The following is an 18,620-nucleotide window of genomic DNA, read 5'->3' as shown; positions in this document are numbered from 1 at the left end:
CCAAAAGTTACTAAAAACGCAGCTGCACGTGTTACTGCTCAATGTAAAGCCCTCTGCAAACATTAACTGTTCATATTTCAATTGCTTATTGCTATATTTGGGTATTAAATGAGGTGCAACCAATGCACAGGCAGTGTTAAAAATTGTAAAAATAACGAAATAATGAAGTACTACTATCTAAAAACGTGCCACATCATGCTGTATAATTAGCCTTTTCTTGCCACATAATTTAGTCAACCCTGCCACTTAATTTGGCTCTCACCTGCCGCATAATTCCAGCGTCCCTTTCCATAGGTCTTCTGCAAAAATCACCCACACAGTCCCTCGGCTGGTCATTTGTGCAAACCTTTGGCCGGGGACTACCCAATTACCAGTGATCAGGAAATGAGTCCAGAAACCATGCTAGCTGGCGTCGACTCCGAGCAGAGACTAATGAATCTTTAATAGTAAAACTCGTTTTCAGCAGGGAGCGGATAGTAATCCTTTGAATGTTTTCTCTGGGATTCCAGAGTGGAGTGTGACGGATACCCTCGCCCTATTCGCATTGCAGCCAAAAGCATGATTATGGTGTGTAACTAGATTTGGCGATAAAAGGTTATACTGAGATATGAAGTGCGTTAGTGTTCTCCGTTATATTTATGAGGAAATATATTTAAAAATCAAATATTAAAAAGTTACTGCGGCACCCTCTCCTTCGTGTTCGCGGCCTGAAGCCGGCCGCCTTTCAAGTGAGGGTACTTCGAGCACGCTTGGAAGCCGAGGAGCAGCGTTCGGGCTGAAGCAGTAACTCTCTGTGGTTTCTCCAGCAGTGTACTTTTGAGTATGTGGACGCAGCCCCGACGCTCGAGCACGACTCCCGCAAATGTATTGATTAAATGCTACTGGTTTACTCTTGATGACACATCTAAAATGTAGTTCCTGCATATCTAATGTAGCCGATGTGGTTACTGTTCTATCAGTCCTTAGTGAGATTTTATGTTAAATGAATCCTCTCTGATTTGCAGTGTTTCACTGTCTTGTCGGGCAGTTTAAAGCGTTGGTGTATTTTGCTTTCTGGTTTCAATGAAATAAAATCTCCCTCTCTTCAAACTCAATAAACTTATTATTAATTAAAAACGCATTTTTGACATTGACACTTTTCCGCTGCTCGATTGCTTTTCAGAGGCATCTTTCGAATTAACCTTGAATTTAAAAATGCCCTTGGCAGCGACTTAAGAGCAGAAATACTTATAAAAAAACGAATGCGTTGTAACGCTCCGTGGTTTTTGCTGTTATTTCTGTTGGAACTGAAGGGTGGCATATTTAAGAAAACATGCAAAGCTTACCTACGCCTCGACGGCCCCGTGGGCATATTACACTACCTGGTGAGACGACGACTCCTTGTGAAATGAGTGCAGGAGCAGGTCACGTCAGCTTTGGAGAGCCCGTCGTGGGGAAAGGTTGGTGGTCCTGACACAGAAACTATCTTTATCTGCCTATGTTATTTTTTTGTCTGACTCTCCGACTTTCTAGTCACCTCCCACGTTCTGTGGTCTTTCCACTTCCTTATCACCGGCTTTACATTTTTTTGAAGTGTTTTAGTCCGGCAAAAAAAGTCATCTAATTACGAACCTCCTTGATTTATCAAGGTAAGGATCAAAGATAAGACTAAGGATAATGTATGCCTGGATCCTAATATCGAGCAACGTCTCTTTAAACAACAAGGGAGGCGCTGCACAAGACAAAAGCAGAAGCGGGGACATTCATTTCATGCATGTGTTCCAAGTGGCACAAAGTGTGGTTACTGTCTATGTAACAGGGTGCAGAGCGCACAACGTTTTAGATTGGTTGATAATATTTTAAGGATAACTTAAACTAACGGTGCGCCAAGGTGGATAATGCATCGTTTGAAATTTAATTGTTGTGTTTGATTAACGTTAGACCGGATGTATTGATTGTTATCTTAAAGTTGAGCATTTTTATGGGTGAATTGTACTCACAAGATTGTCCAAACAACCGGCGGAGTGTAGAGCCAATGAAAGAAGGAAGGCGCAGGTGGGAATGCCGGCTGCGGATCCTATCACAGGACATTCTCAGGGAGGGTGAGCCAAGGAGCCACGAGGACAGGGATTCGGCCGGACACTTGGGTGTGCCGGTGGGTGGTGTATGGAGGAGGTGGCGATTCGAATTTGGATGAATGGGTGCGGCTACGTCAATAGGTGGTTGCATGTGGTGAGTGTCGCTGGAGGTAGATTGCTTGGCTGTGTGGATGGAGCCTGGGTATACGGTGGGAGGGCGGAGGGGAGAGGGTGATCAGGGGCGTATTGCAAGACTCTGGGGTGCGGGTAACCTTCTTGGGCCCCCAACCCGATAAAGGCCCATATTAAGTCCAAGGCCACTAATGATATGTTAGATATAGTGAACTAAGGGACCTTTCTCCACATTGGAGTGGGGGGGGGGGGGGGGGCATAATTTTGCGCTACCACTGGGGGAAGGCTTTGTGTCGAGGTTGGGGGGATCAGTGTACTAGATGGATTGGTAGGTAGGTAACAAAAGGTGGATACGTTGAGTATGAGTCTATAGGTGCATGCAACATTGCAGCTTCCTTAAAAGAGACTATTGTGAGTCCATACGTGCAAGTTACTAGAGACGGGTGGCAGACACCTGACGGACAGAAACACAGACACAAAGTGCAATTGGGTGAAAAGTTCCTGTACGAGTTCCTCTAAAAGTAACCCGCCTCGTAGTTATACGTTCGCCTTTTGCTACTCACTTATCTACCTTCATCCGTACCAAACAAGTCTCTGGGCTTTAGGTGTCCATTTTCTAAAAGGAAAGCACAAACCAGCATGACTGGGCAACCAGGCCAGCCGTAGCTCATGAACTGCGGGAAATAATATAGCTTACATGCTTGTGCTCTGTAGATTTAAAAGTACAATGCGCGCCCTGTTTGTTGAGACGCTGGAAAGCATCGCTCTGGAAGCTCTACCACCACCGAGCTTTGGAAGGTTTCTGGTTTGTGTCTACAACACACCTTCTCAGCCAACAACTGCCGCCCCTCCCCCATTCTTTCCCTGCCACTTCCCGTTCCACATGAATCAGGCTATGAACGGACATGTGAACTTATCATAAATCTCGCTGAATTATGATTAGACTCGAAACGTGTAAGTAATTCTGCCTTCTGACATAAAACGATTCTGTGTGTGTCTGCGAGAAAACGAGAGAGAGCGCCAGAAACCACAGCACAACGTGCGCCTCGTTTTGTATACATTTGAGCTCGGAGGACATCTATATATGAAAGATTAATGCAATGAGTGGTTGAATCCTGAGAGCAGCACTTCATATGTTGTGACGTCATGCATGCTCAACACGGTGCTCTCGAACGCGATATAAGCACAAAGGCCGGACTGGCCAGACCAGCCATCGAAGGCTGGAAGGGTGGGGACCCGGTTTTGTAGCAGTGCAGCAGTTTTAAAAGCACTGGAAAGCTTATATCAAGCCCTGGCACTCATATATGCAATATCACAAGTCAATAACTTATATTGAAGGAACAAGCAGAACAAAATAGAGTAGTTTAATATTTTCTTGTTGAGACTCCAGCCAACACGTGTTTCGTCGCTCGGGACAAGACACCCGTGACTTCCTCAGGGCTTAGTATATCCAGCCCAATTTTTCAAGCCTTCTGACTGGTTTTAATTCCGTCCCAGCCTCATTACGGCTGGGAAAAGCAATGAATCCACGAAACGTTCTTTCCTAGCAATATCCCAAATGCACATTCAAGCTTCGTGCTTGAATGTTCGGCTGCGTAATTCATCAGCCAGCGATACGCTGTGTATTGCAGCATCCACGCATGATCCGGCCCCGGCGCCTCAGTATGACCGTAATGACTCACTACTGCCATACTGAGGCGCCGGGATCGGATCAGGCGTGGACGCTGCAATACACAGCGTATCGCTGGCTGATGAATTACACAGCCGAACATTCAAGCACAAAGCTTACTTTGAATCGTGCATTGTGGATATTGCTAGGATAGAACCTTTCGTGGATTCATTGCTTTTCCCAGCCGTAGTGAGGCTGGGACAGAATTATAACCAGTCAGAAGGCTTGAAAAATTGGGCTGGATATACTAAGCCCTGAGGAAGTCGCGGGTGTCTTGTCCCGAGCGACAAATCACGTGTTGGCTGGAGTCTCAACAAGAAAATATTAAACTACTCTATTTTGTTATGATTGTTCCTTCGATATAAGTTATTGACTTGTGATATTGTATATATGAGTGCCAGGGCTTGATATTCATTTTATACAGATCCGTGGATCTGAACTGTGGGGTGTTGGATGATTACCTCCTCCCTGGGCACCTAATTCTAAAATTATATAACTAGATACACACCGTTTAGAAAGAGCGCCATCTCCACCCAGGGCATAATCATCCCAATTAGTATTTCTAGAACTGGAAAGCTCTTTGCATATTCAGCAGTTTGCGAGCAACAATAAAACTGTCAAGATAACTCTGGTGAATGTTGCTGCTTCCCCCACTATGGCGCAGGAGCATCGCCCCACTGCTTTTCAGCAGTGCAAAGAAGGAAAAAAAAAATTATAACAACACAATTAATTTTATTTTTCCATGCCAAAGCAGGTTTTGGGGCAGGGCAGAGCTTATATGTCGTCACAGCCAGCAGGGGGAGGAAGAAATATGTAGACTTAAGTGCGCAGGAAGGTTTGTCTGGCCGTCTTGGGCCGGCCAAACAGTCATGCGCACTTAGCATCTTCTCCACTTGGCTATAATTCACAGCGTGGGTGGAGAACATGCACAGGCTCCCACTACCTGTCTGAGCGCCGAAACACAGTGCTCAGACCAATCACTATGCTGCCGTTATGGTGACAGCAGCGTTGTGATTGTTTAAGGGAACCTGTGTGCTTCTTGACTCCGGAAGAGAAGTGGACGAGAGACCGCCATGGAGGAGAGTCAGCGGCCTTACAAAGGTGAGTGTTCTTTATTTTTTTTAAATCCCTCCTGCCCCGCCACCCCAGTTTAGTATCAACTGCCAGTGTCTGATGGTTAATGTACCTGCTGGAGAGAGATGAGAGTTTTGTCTGGAGGCAGTTTTGACTCATCCAGCGTAGCCCAGACAGTTAATGTGCCTGCTGCAAAGAACATGTACCATGTATATCAAAGAACAATATTTTATGTGCATAACTCAATGGGTTACTGCTTTTGTCACAGTGATTATTTTATTACCGTGCAGTTCATAAGTTACAGTCGTACTCTAGCACCGTGAGCTATGAACTTCCAAGCTTTAGCTGCGTGCAAGCTGCATGGTATAGGTTAGAACGTTATATTTTTTCCCACTCTTTCATTATCCTGATGCTGCTAAATAAAGGTTTGTTTGGGTAGAACCACTGTATTATGTTCTATTTCCTGTGTTTGTGCTTCTCCAGACCAAGCACTGTGAAAAAGTGCCTACCAGTATGGAAGGCATGTGAATCCTACATTTTGTAGTTCCCTTTGCCTTATGTAACATTTTCTGTACACTGATTTACTCATGTATGATTCATGGTCTCTGTATGTGTGTGTGATGTAAAGTGCTCCGACACCCTACACTGGTATGAGAGGTGCAATTAAACAGATACAATTCACGTGAGAGATGGGCTATGGATAGATGAGAGGCACTGTTGGAGGGTGATAGTGAGGGAATCATTGAAAAACCTCAACAAAGATTTTCATATCCTGGTGCACAGTAAGGTCATCATTGCCTATAGTTAAACAAATGTATTGTAGAATGCACAATTTGTCCCCAAATTTTCTTGGGGAGAGGACCCCACCAAAACCCCTCTTTGTAGTGGTCAGGCTCTCTCGCTGTACTCGCTATGGAAAGTATGAGGGCTGGTCTAACATAACTTGCCAGGGCTACTTCTGGTTCCCGGTCCAGCCGTTGTAAGCACTTCGATGGTTGGTGTATGATCATTTCCGTTTGTCTGCAGATAGGCTTCTCTTTGCTTGACTTCCATGCTCAGTAGTATAAATGCATAACTTTTTGAAGGTGGTTCTACTGTAGACATGAATTTCCAGCAACGATGTTCGTTAAAACCAATACCTTGTATTTCAGACCCAGGAATTTAGATGTGCAGTTTAGTTTGTGTAATGGTGTAGTGGTAGTCTTTTAAAATGAATGGCACCTGGAAAATGATAGTAATTGAAGCAGATTGATATTCTTTAGTTATCCAAACCTATAACTACCGGCAGTCCTTTGGCCAACAGAAAATTGTGAACAAATTAAAAAGATTTCTATTTGAGCATGTGCTAAGTATGAGAAAAAGGCTACATTAATTGAATATAACTGAGCTTTACTGTAGTTTCTAATAGAAGTATTAGTGATGGCGAAGCTAAATAAACAAACAAACATTTTGTGGACACTGAACCCTGCAATTTTTAATCCGTCATACAGTGCTTCCAAAAAACATGCTGCAACTCAACAAAAGCAAACACATTTCCCCTTACTGATTGGAGTGAAGCATGAGCATGGGGGTTGGGGGGTGGTAGAGCGAGTTGATGTGGTATTTATCCCACCTAGATTTTGTAGTGGGGTGTGAAGGGGACAATATCCTCCCTACTCAGATTTACAGCATATGGCATATGTCTCCTTGAGGCACTGCAACATGATAAGCAAACTCTGGGAGCTCCAAAACATATTAGTTTTCTTTGTTTAATTAATTAATTATTTTTAATTGTGGTTGTTGAGCTAATAAACCTCAATTGTTTCAGGAAAGACAGCAAAGTGGACAGCAGCCAGCAATAGTACATTTGACTGATGCTGGAGCTGAACAGGAGGTTCAGCTTCCTTCTTCCTTCCGAGCAAGAAGGTGAACTTCCTCTGTTAGAATCATCGGCTCCCAGATCTCCACAAAGGAAAAGCAAGGGTACTACTGAACCATCTTCTCCAAGCACTACTTCTGATGATGATAGGGACATGGAGTAGACCCCGACGGAGACCAGGAGAAAACAGGAGAGGCAAGGGAAAAGAAAAGTTCCAGAAAAACGTAGACTTATGGAAGGGGATGAAGAGGAAGATGACACTGAGGAGGTAGTCATGGTGGAAGGTGACACAGTGGAATCTGACATTGCTATTCAACCAACTCTGAGGGATGTGGTATCGGTAGCACTGCCACCAGCTCCCACATTTGCAAAGTCAAAGCTGAGACCTGCACCATCCACTGCCTCTGGAGAAGCAGGGAGACAATCGACAACATTCCCACCTACCTCCAGTTCTTCTTCAGGCATTCGCAGTGGCCCAGTAAAAAAGTACTCCTCCCCAGTTTGGGACTTTTTTACAGTTAGCAAAGCGGGGAAGCACATTGCAATATGCACTATTTGCACACAAATGTTCGTCGAGGTAAGCCTGGTACACATTATGGTACTGGAGGCCAGATGACCCACATGAAAAAACAACATAAAATCAAGTGGGAGGAGCACCTTAAACAAATTGCTGAACGTGGTTGTGGTGATCGGGAGAGCCGTAGAACATCAGCTTAAAGTCTAATCATGATGAAAGGTGATGATGAGGGAGAAGAGGGTGACATCTTCATGCAAAGTAGCCCTGTCCCCAGCAGTGTGCCAGCAGATTCATACACCTCAACGCTTTTACAATGGCACAAGATGACTCAGAGTGAGATGGCGACACAACAGCATACAGTGACTGCCCCATCATCACAATTCACATTGAGTCTACTACTAGCATCTACTTCTCAAAAGACACCAGTGTCAGTGCCCCAAGAAAAGAAAAGAAGAAAATCCAGGCTACGATTACAGGCATGTTAGGCAAGAGAAGCCCTACGAGTCAAACCACCCAAACGTAGTTTGTACAATGGGAAGCTGGAAAAATGTTAGCGTTGGACCTCCTCCCTTTTTCTTTTGTGGAAGGAGTGGGATTCTTAGAATTTGTGGCAGCCATCTGACCAAAATGGAAGATACCAAGTAGGACCTATTTTGTCAGAGTGACTGTTCCAGTGCTGCATCATGATGTGCTGCAATTGGTAGGCCAAGCTTTGCAGCAGTGTCTGACGACAGACATGTGGACCAGTTGTGAGTCGACTGATTACATGTCCATCACTGTACACTGATCTCTTTTGCAGGGGTAATGCCAAAGATACCTTCAGGTCATTGCCCTGCGGAAAGGTTTACGAGCATTCAGCAGCATTCAACAGCGGCCATGTTCGCAATGGGGAAATCACATACAGATGTAATTTAACAGCAAAGAATGGATGCGACCCTGAGGTCTTAGAATTGGATTTGTTTCCACGGACAATGGCAGTAACATAGTCAAGGATATGTTAGACGGAGACTATTTCAGGGTCATGTGTTTGGCCCATTGCATCAACCTGATGGTGCAAAACTACCTCAAAAAGGAAGACATAGCCAGCAACATACTGACCACCTGCAGAAGAATCTGAACTAATTTCAGACATTCTTTTCAAGCCTGGAAGCAGCTGTGGATAATTCAGCGTGATAATAGAGCACCAGTTAGAGCCCTGATACAGGAGATGCCAACACATTGGAACTCCACCTTTTACATGTTGCAAAGTCTTTTTGAGCAGTACAAACAGATCAATGACTATATCATTCAAAGAGGAGAGGATGCAGTTGGGAAAGCTATGACCATGGATGCAGACTAATGGAGCCTAGACAAATGCCTGACACAGATGCTACTCCCTTTTGAGGTTTTCACACAGGATGTTAGCAAGGAGGATTGTACGATGGGCAAAGCTATCCCATGGTTGCATCTCCTACAAGATCAGGCAAAGAAGGCGTCTGAAAGGTTTGCCCCCGCAGGTGTGAATGAAAACACAGAAGCACATGCCTTGATTGAGTCCTTAGTCCTTTGCTTGGCTTCTCACAATAAAGCTGCAAAATGACATAATCGAGTACAACAAGTACATCTGTGCCACATTACTTGATCTGTAGTACAAATAAATTCTGCCCAAATTCACTCCTTTTTCTGAAGGGGATGATTTAAAATACAAAAGGTGGAATGCAGAGCAAGACGGAGACTTGGAAGAAGAATGGCCTTCAAGTCCCACCCTGCATTTCTGCAGTGCCACTTTCAACTTTCAGAGAGGGCAGTCTTGTCTCACAGCAGCCAATAACACAATCAACCAGAAAACCAGCAACAACAGCGCGAGAAGGACCAGACCCAACCTCTACATTGTATTGGTTCCAATTGGCAGGGCTCAAGTGCGGTGCAGAGGCGATGGCAAAAACGGTTGAGCAAGTGGCAGCACCAATGACCATCCACGGGATGTTCCAGGAGTAACTGGATGATCCAAAAGAGGTCTATGTGGATCAAAGTCCATCGATGTATTGGTATGGGAAGATGCACCAATAGCCAGAGCTCAGCAGGCCGGCAATAAAGCATCTGGCTTGTCCTGTCACCAATGTGCCTGCTGAACGTGTGTTCAGTGCAGCTAGAGCGGTTGTCACAGTGAGAAAGACCAGGCTCTCCCCTCAAACTGTGGAGAGATCAACTATGAACAAAATTAACCAACATTTTATACCACACAATTACACCGTTCCTGAAATATCAGCACAGGAGGAGGGTGATTGGTTCGAAATAGAATCAAATGTCTTAGCTGACCAACCTCTGGGTGAACCACCTGAGTTTGAGGATGAACTCTACTTCCCAGACTAAGTATGCTAATGCCCCCATGGAATTTTAAAACATTTTCTCTTTGAACTTAGTTCTTTCTTTGCAAATTAACAAAACAGAATTAGCTAGAAGAAGAACAATATTATTTTTGTGTCAGATTTATGCTGCCCCACATTTTTTATTAGTCACATATATGTTTCTGGATTGCAGTTGGACCAGTGTGCAGTGAAGAGGCCTCCACAATTCCTTCATTACATTGGGGACAATGCCTGCTCCGCTTGCATGCCTACTGCCTATCCCTTTTTGCATAATTTAGCAGTAGAAGGGCTGCCCTATAAAATCATTTATTATCTACAAGACTGCCTGCCAAAACCGAATTTCAATGTGTTGCCTGCATTAAAGAGGATTGAATACCTACCTGAATTACCCATGCTTGGATTGGATGAGGTAACTTCTACTATTGCAACCGTGAGTGACTGATTGCATGAGTGATGATTTAAGTTGATTGATGATTCATGTGGTGGCAGATAGTGAGGGAGGGTTTGTTGAACTCTAATATGGGAAATTTCTTGAGATGATTATTGATTTGCATTGTTTGGGGCTTGAGTGATGGGCGGTCATTTTTTTTCTATGTAGTTGATCAGCCCGTTCACCCTTAGCCAAATTTAATTCCAGGGTGTTCTCCTTTTTTCTGGTTCTTCAGAGACCAGAACACTCACTGACTGTACGTATCAAACAAAAACCTATGCAAAACACTGCATTTCTGTTTCTCTACTTGTTCTTCAACAGCAGTGCACTCCACCGTTATCTTGCTCGTGTTATCGTGATTCACGATGATGAGACTGGTCTGGGACAGCGTTACTCGGAGTCAGGAGGAGTATCATGGACGAAATCAGGTCCGGAGATGCAGGAGTACCTCATCAACAGCTAGAAGCAAGAAGTTACTGAGTATTGACATCAGTTCAAAGGTAAACCAAGAGTTTGAGGCATAGTTCCTAGCTGTGTGGAATAGAGATAGGTACGTTTGTAAAATGCTACTCTGTGTGTGTGTGTGTGTATTGGACTTGTGGCAAAAATGATACTCTGAGTCCCCCTTTTGATTTTTTTCTCTGCCTCTGAGTGTTCTTTTTGTTTTAACGATTATTTTTATTGAACAATTCAAGTGGAATGGTCATTGCATACAATAAATCATTACTAACAGCCGTGTCACAGTCCCGCAATCATGCAGTTAATTCGTAAATTATAACAGTGGGGTAGAACAAAGTGGTCGCTGTCTGTACATATCAAGATGTCAGTGGTTCATCGAGGAAGGGGACATTTGGGGGCTCACAAACATTGCCACGATACACATTCCATTTAGTCCAGAGCTCTATCCATTTTCGGGGACAGCCACGTGCTACATATACCGTTTTCTCCCGTACCATACACCAGTCCATGTCCTCCTTCCAGGCGTTCAGTGTTGGTGGTGTTACCGCTACCCACAGATGGGCGATATTCTTTTAGCTACCACCTGGCCAAGCGCTGCCCAGGTTTTGCCCTTTGTGTTCAAGTCTGTGGGCTCCCAAACATTCAAGAGACATCTTTTAGCTTCAAGTCGAATTTCCACCCCCTCATACTGTGCTCATACATTCATGAACCTTTTTCCAATAGTTTTAAATTATTGGACACTCCCAAACAATGTGTAGAAAGGATCCCTTCAGGCCGCAATGCCTTTTACACAGACCATCTTCACTCCTGGCCATCAGTACTAATCTATGGCCGGAGAGATACACTCAATGTAAAATCTTTAATGGGATCAGCCTCAGTTTTGCTGAGATGGTGACCTCCTTTGGGGAAGAGAGTGCTTCCTGCCATTCCTTGTCATCGAATTCTAGGCCATCCCACCCCCATTTCTCCCTCAGTGATATTAGGGGATCAGGAGTGTTGGGTATTAGCTTTTTGTATGTGAGGGAGATAGCTTTATCTGGCAGGTATCCGTCGAGCAGTCTATCTTCTAGAGGAGAAGGCTCTGGGGGGGAGGACCCCACCGGAATGTTGGCTTGGAGGGAATGTCTGACTTGCGCATATCTAAAATATTCAGATTCGGCTAGTTCATATGTCTGCTGTAGTGAAGCAAATGAGATCACTCCGTTTGGTCCCCAGAGGTCTCCAATTTGGGAGAGCCCTATTAGGTCCCATTTATCAAACCCCTTAGTTCGACCCAGTGTACCCAGGCATTCGGAATCCCAGAGTGGAGTAGCGAGTGTGAGTTTATTGGCCCATCCTAGGCTGTGGTTTACCATATGCCACAGTTGGACTGAATGTTGTGTGGGCCCTATCAGAGGATATTTGTTGGGTCTGGAATAGACCGCCCTCGTGAAGCCACCACCTGGGAGTATCCATTTGTCCATCCTATAAGCCGGGTCATCCCCGCTGTGGTATGTGCATTGGTTGATGGCTGAAAAGTGTGCTGGCCAGTAGTATGTTTTAATGTCAGGGAGTGCTATACGTCCATCATACCAACCGAGTGTTAGTTTGTGAAGTGATATATGTGGTTTACCGTCCCATAGTAGGTCTCTTTGGGTGGTTTCGATGTCTTTAAAAAACCCGGGTGGGACTGAGTCTGGGAAGTTCTGGAGGGCATATAGGAAACGTGGCAATGCCATCATTTTAAGGAGAGCTGCCCGCCCTAATAGAGATAGTGGCTGTATCTTCCGGGTTGAGGTGTCTTGCTTGAACCTCTGCAGGGGTGGTAGGAGATTCCGTTCATAGCGGGTTTTAGCATCTGCTGTGATGAAAATACCTAGGTATTTGAATCCATCCGTTACTGCCTGAACCGGGCAGTCTTTCGGCACTAGGGGGGTCACCGTGCAAGACGTATATAAACGATTTGCTCCAATTAATCCTATAACCAGAGTTTCTCCCGAAGCTTGTGAAAAAGTCTAGGATCACCTTTATTGACTTCCGAGGGGGGGCAAGATATAGGACGATGTCGTTTGCTTATAGTGAGATTCGATCTTCCCACCCTTCGGCCCATTTAAGTCCCCTGATGGAAGTATCCCTCCGTATCCATGCCGCAAGCGGCTCAAGGGACAGGGCGAAGAGCAGGGGCAAGATGGGGCATCCCTGCCACGTCCTCCTGCCGAGAGCGAATACTTCAGAGATTTTGTGTTGATTACTACCACTTGGGCCAGTGGTTCCGTGTAGAGGAGCAGCACCCATCCAATAAAACTGGGGCCGAAGCGCAACTTTTTAAGGACCGCCATCAGATATGCCCATTCGAGCATATCGAATGCCATCGTTGCATCTAACTAAACCACTATTGCATCTTCTTGGATAGTGGCATGGTGCCCCAATACTCCATGAAGTCGTCGCAAGTTAAGTGCAGTGTTTCGGTGTGACATAAAGCCCGATTGGTCGGGATGGACTAGTTTGTCTATTTCTTGCCTGAGTCGGTTCACCAGTAGCTTTGCAAGTATTTTGGGATCTGCATTAATAGGGAGATGGATCTATATGGTGTACATTCATCTTTAGGTTTCCCTGCCTTAGGAATAGCCACCAGTGTGGCGATGCGTTGGTCTCGTGGGAGTTCACCCAGCTCTTTACTATCTTCATACATATTCTTTAAATAAGGGGCCAGTTTATCAGGTTTGAGCTTGTACAGCTCAATGGGTAGGCCGGTTGGGCCCAGGGCTTTTCCCGGCCGGAGATCCCTGATCGTCGTAGCCAGCTCGTCGTTGGTAAGTGCGCTCTCTCATGCCTCTCGATCGGGGTCAGCGAGGATAGGCAATTGGACGTCTGGAAGTAGTGCGGAGGAGTCCTCCTCCAGTAGTTCAGAACCCCTCCGATACACTCGTTTGAAGTGTGCAGCGAACTCATGTACTATGTCTTGAGGTTCCGTCAACATATTACCAGAACTACTCTTGAGCCCTGGTACTAGTCTTTTCGCCCTTTTTGTCCAGCCAGGCTATCATCTTGCTCACTTTATCTCCCTGATTGTATAAGCGTCCATCCCTATCTCTCGCGAGGGTTTTAGCAGCGTCCGTTGCTAGTGCTTTGTATTCAGCCACCTTAAGTTGCATTTTGTGAAGAGCAGCCTGATCTTCACCGTCTTTTGCTACCTCCTCGAGACGGAGGAGATCGTGTTCGATAGTAGTCATCTGTTTACCTTTTTCTTTACGCAAACCAGCTATGACCGAGAGGGTGTGCCCCCTAATTACCGTTTTAAACGCCTCCCATAAGGTGGTAGGGGAGTCAACCGTGCCTTCATTTTCTTGGAAATATTGGTCGAGGGTTTGGGTGAGCGTAGCTTTAATTTCTGGGTTGTGGAGATACCACGGGTTGATGGGTGCCACACAGCCTACCCTTTTTTCACCAATGGTTAGGTGGACCCACAGAGGGGAGTGATCAGATATGCCTCTTGCCAAGTGTTTGATGTCTTGTGTGATTGTGTTTTGTTGTATAGGCATGAGGATATAGTCTATTCTAGAGAAGGTATGGTGCAAAGCCGAGAAGAATGTGTATTGTTGGAGGTCATGATGGTGCATTCTCCAAAGGTCTGTGAGGCCGAAAGCCTCAATAAAATTGGAGAGCCAATTATGCCCAGTGCTGATGTATCGAGGTGGATGCCGGTCGAGCATGCCCGATACAACTGCGTTGAAGTCCCCAGGAAGGGAGAGTAGGAACGTCCCAAGATCCTTATAGGATTGGGTTTGGAGACCTGGTAGAATATACACCACTAGCGGTGTAAGGGTGTGCCGTTCCCATTGTCCCGAGACCACCACGAAGCGCCCCAGTGGGTCAGTCCAGGTGTGTTTGATGCTGAGCGGGAAGGTACATCTGAGTAGGATGCCCACCCCTCGGGACCCAGATGTGAAGCCAGCGTGTGCCAACATTGTGTATCCCCATCTGTTTAGTGCCTTACAGTTGATACCGATTAGGTTTGTCTCTTGGAGTAGGGCGACATCTGGGGAGTGGCATTTTATATGTTGGAAAACAATGCTTCTTTTCACCTTGTCCCCCAGCCTATTGACGTTCCAACTCAGGAGTTTTAGACTCTTGTCCCACTTCATACTCATTTTGACAAAGAACAGTTCTGCCCAATCTGTGAATCATGTAACACCGCCAAACCACAAAAGGTTGTTTCCCGCATGACCAATAAACACCTCCCCAACTTCCACCCCCCAAACTTCCATGAGAAACATTTACAATAAGACTGATAATAAAACCTCCCCGACACCAACCCCCCCGCTACCCTGCCACGTAGGTTTAAAACTACCCACATCCCCAACTAGTAGAGTGCCTATCGCCACGGAAACTAGTCAACAGTTACGTGGGAATTTGGGCTAGCACCAACTTCGACCGCCAGAGGCCCACCTCCACCCTTCCAGAAATTTGTCAGGTTGAGGACCCCAAAGTCTTACAAGACCAACGCCTTGTGATATATCCCCCACCCGCTTTCTCTTTGGAACATTTTCTACCCTACAGTGTGTTGAGGCAGATCCACGAGTCCAACCCCACAAACTCAGGCTTGTTTAGTCTCTTTGGCCATAGGCCTACCCCCACCCTTGAAGAGAGGTATCAGGTTTAGGACCCCAAAGGCCTACAGGGCAGACGCCTCGTGACATACCCCCCCGCCCGTCTTCTCATAGAAAAGGTTAATAAATTACAGTTTGTCGAGGTAAATCCATGAGTACAACACCACAAACTCAGGTTCGCTTAGTCTCTTTGGACGACTAGTGTCCCCGGGCTGCTGGACCTCGATCTCCAGGAACGCTGACGCCGTTTGTCTGTGTCTGATCTGCCATCCGCCGAGCCCGGCAAATGGGCATGGGTTTATCTCCAGTTGCCTCCTGCAGTAGCTGTTGTTCTCTGCGTGGCCGCCCTATCCAACCAGTCCTGCACCTCCGGTGGATTAATGAAGAAAAGCGATTTGCCATCTACTATGATTTTGAGCTTCGCGGGGAAAAACATCATGTATTTGATTCCTCTTTGTTGAAGTGCCGCCTTGACCCCGTCGAAGGAGCGCCTTTCTTGTTGGACTTTGAGCGTAAAATCGGGGAAGAATCGGACCGTCGAGTTTTCATATTGTAGGTCTCCCTGTGTTCGAGCTGCCTGCAGGATTGCGTCACGGTCTCTATAATTGAGAATTTTTGTGATTATAGTTCTGGGGGCCGCCCCCGGTTTGGGTCTGGGGATTGGTGCCCGGTGCTCCCTCTCGATTGTGAATAGGGATGAGAGCCGTTACAGTTTGAGGTGGTTGAGGATTAAATCCTCGAGGAAGAGGTCCATACTCGACCCTTCTGAGCCCTCCAGGACTCCGACCACTCTGATGTTGTTTCGGCAGGCTCTCCCTTCCTGATCCTCGAGTTTCAGAGCCATTTGACGGTGTTAGTGAACTAGTTGTTGGGCCCGCTCCTCAAGCTTTTTCGTGGAGGTTTGGAGCTCCAGAACGTTTGTTTCGTTAACCCTAGCTCTGTCCGCAGTTTTGTTCAGATCGGCTCTTAGCAAGTTCATTTCGATGGATACTTTATCGATTTTGGTTTCGAGAGTGGCCCCCAGTTCCTGGATGGCCCCATTATGGATGTGACGGATGGCTCGGTGGCTTCAGTCTGCCTACCCTGAGCTCCCTCGTCTTGGGGGGCCGGCTTCGGGACCGCATATTTGTCGAGTTTATTAGTTTGCACTGCTGCGCTGCCCTTGGGCTTCATTTTGTAGGCGCACGCTGCTGGTCCACTCAGTGGAGGTATAGTGTCTCTTCTTTCGAATACCCGGTGTGACTCAACTGTGATGCGGTGTCTTCTCTCCAAAAGCCTTAGTCTGGTCAAGTCTGGGAAGCAATTACTGGTCGTGAAGTTCTGGCCCCCGTTGACAGTCGTCCACGGTGTGCACAGCGTGTGTGTATGTGTGGTGAGGGATGTAGCCTTCCCCGCAGGCCCACAGGGGTATCAACGCTGCTTTCTCGGGTGGTAATTGTCACCGCCACCCACTAACCACGTGTTTGGCCTTTTCCTCCGCCTCCACACTGGCAAATCAACCCAGGGTGCCCAGTAGGGCCTGGCCGTCGTCAGCACAAGCGGCACACTTAGGTCCCAGTGCAATTTTATTCGTGTCCGGTATGTGGTTCACGGGTTGGCTGCCCCCGCTTATAAGGGAGATAAAGACCTCTCACCCTCAATCGCTGCCGCTCCAGCGCATGTCTGTCCCAAGTGTGGGTGGTACACACCCGTCCCAAGGCGAGTCTAACTGTGTTCCAACCCTCGTTTCTGGGCCGACTGCCTCCGCAGTAAGAGGAGAAGGGAGCCTCCCACTTCCAATCTCTGCAGCCTTCGCACGTCTCTGTTCAGGCGCTTAGTTGTGCCCCGCTACACTCCTGAAACTAAATGTATACGTGGCCGTGAGCGGAGGGGTCCGGATAGAGGTATTCTGCTCTGGTCGCGCTCACCTTGTTCGGCTGGGCAGCGCAGGGTTCGTTGTATGGCACGGGCCACGATCGACCCCTCCCATCCAATGCCTACAATGGCGAGAGCGGCCTCCTGGAAGTCCGAGTTCTCGTGCTCCCATTCCCCACCGTAGCATGTCCTGGCGGGCACCCCACGCAGAAGGCGGCTGGTTGCCGGGTGCTGCAGAGGGAGGCGGGGAGAGAGGATTCAAGGGGGGCAGTGGGTTTTACCTCCAGGCTGTGCGCGGTCCCACGCAGCGGTCGCGGTAGCGCCTCCGAGTTGCGGGACGGTCTCAAGACGTCATTCCAGAGACTGGATTTTGCAGCGATCCGGTCCGGCTTCTTTTGCTAACGTTAGGATCGTGTTGGGTTCACTCCTGCTGGATTATAAGCCGATTTTAGGGGGTTTTAGGTCTCAGCCCCGGCGGTGCTCTCTCGTCAAGCGGCCATCTTCGTTGGCGCCAGGCCTCTGAGTCTTCTTGATACATCCCTCATGAAGCTTACCTTTCTTCTGTCCTTCTCCTTGGCTCTAAAATACAGTTTCTCTTTTGCAATCCACAGGCCTTCTTCTAGTCTCCTTCATTGACGAAAGTCAAAAGCGAGCTGAGCTCACAAAAACACCTGCTTACCTACTCGACCAGAGAAGACTGGCCCCAAAGAGGGGACATTCCTGAGGAGAAAGCAGATGCACCACCCGATTTTGCAATACAGTATAATTTTTCTTTTAACAATCATATTAACTAAGAGAAGTGGGTGGGTGGGTTCACTCCCCAACCAGAAGACAGAACATTTAGATATATGTTAAACTGGGTCTCGGTGTCAGACTCGCTCCATCCCAGCCGCAGTCAGAGGTAGGGGCAGAGACCATAAATACCTTCTTCCGGATGGGAGGAGCGCTTCGTGTTCCAGCCTTCTAGAGCATTTTCTAACCGTCCGGACACGCACCCCTTCACTTCGGGGTCACAGCAGCCGCAGCCGCACCCTCAGACGCCTAGATTCCGCAAGACATGCTCTGCCCCTCCGCGCCTTCATCAACCACATATCGTGGCATCACAGTTCCTTGTAGGGGGTACTCCACCACTCCGCCCTCTGCAACCACTTCTCATTGTTCGTGGGCCTTGTCATTTCCTCACGAACAACAGAAAACTGACATGGCGGTAATGCGCTAGCGCTTGTGTGTTTGGCAGACGTCTGTGTGTAAGAGTAGCTAGCATATAAATTGCTCTTGGTGATACTGAGCATCCGCATTTCCTTGAAGGGGCAATAATTCGATTGGCATTATTCTTGGTGGTCAGAAGTGCGTTCTCCGGCTGTAAGGAGGCGCACTACATCTGGTTCTTTCCATAGGAGAGAAGCTGCGCTTTCGGCAACAATTAACTCCTGATGTAAGGAGTTCTCCCATGCTCATTTCTAAACTGGTAGTTCCTCTCCAGAGCAGCCTACCTCATGAACTCCTATGTAATTAAGGAGATGAGGTAGAAGTAAGCCCACACCTTTTTTGCACATTTTTGAATTCCTTACTAAGACTATACTAAGACTGACTCTCCAGAGTCAGTCTGTATTATTTTGGGATATTACTTTTT

General features: G+C 46.9%; 1 protein-coding gene across 1 annotated transcript in view; it reads right to left on the bottom strand.

Annotated features, from left to right (window-relative positions):
- Positions 1–18,620, bottom strand: part of LOC146784101 (uncharacterized) — a 403,383-nt gene that overhangs the window by 93,295 nt on the left and 291,468 nt on the right. The gene's annotated exons all lie outside the window — the stretch shown is intronic.

The sequence above is a fragment of the Triturus cristatus genome, chromosome 11 (assembly GCF_964204655.1).
Source record: "Triturus cristatus chromosome 11, aTriCri1.1, whole genome shotgun sequence".
Lineage (NCBI taxonomy): Eukaryota > Metazoa > Chordata > Amphibia > Caudata > Salamandridae > Triturus > Triturus cristatus.
This window is presented reverse-complemented; position numbering and strand designations above follow the sequence as displayed.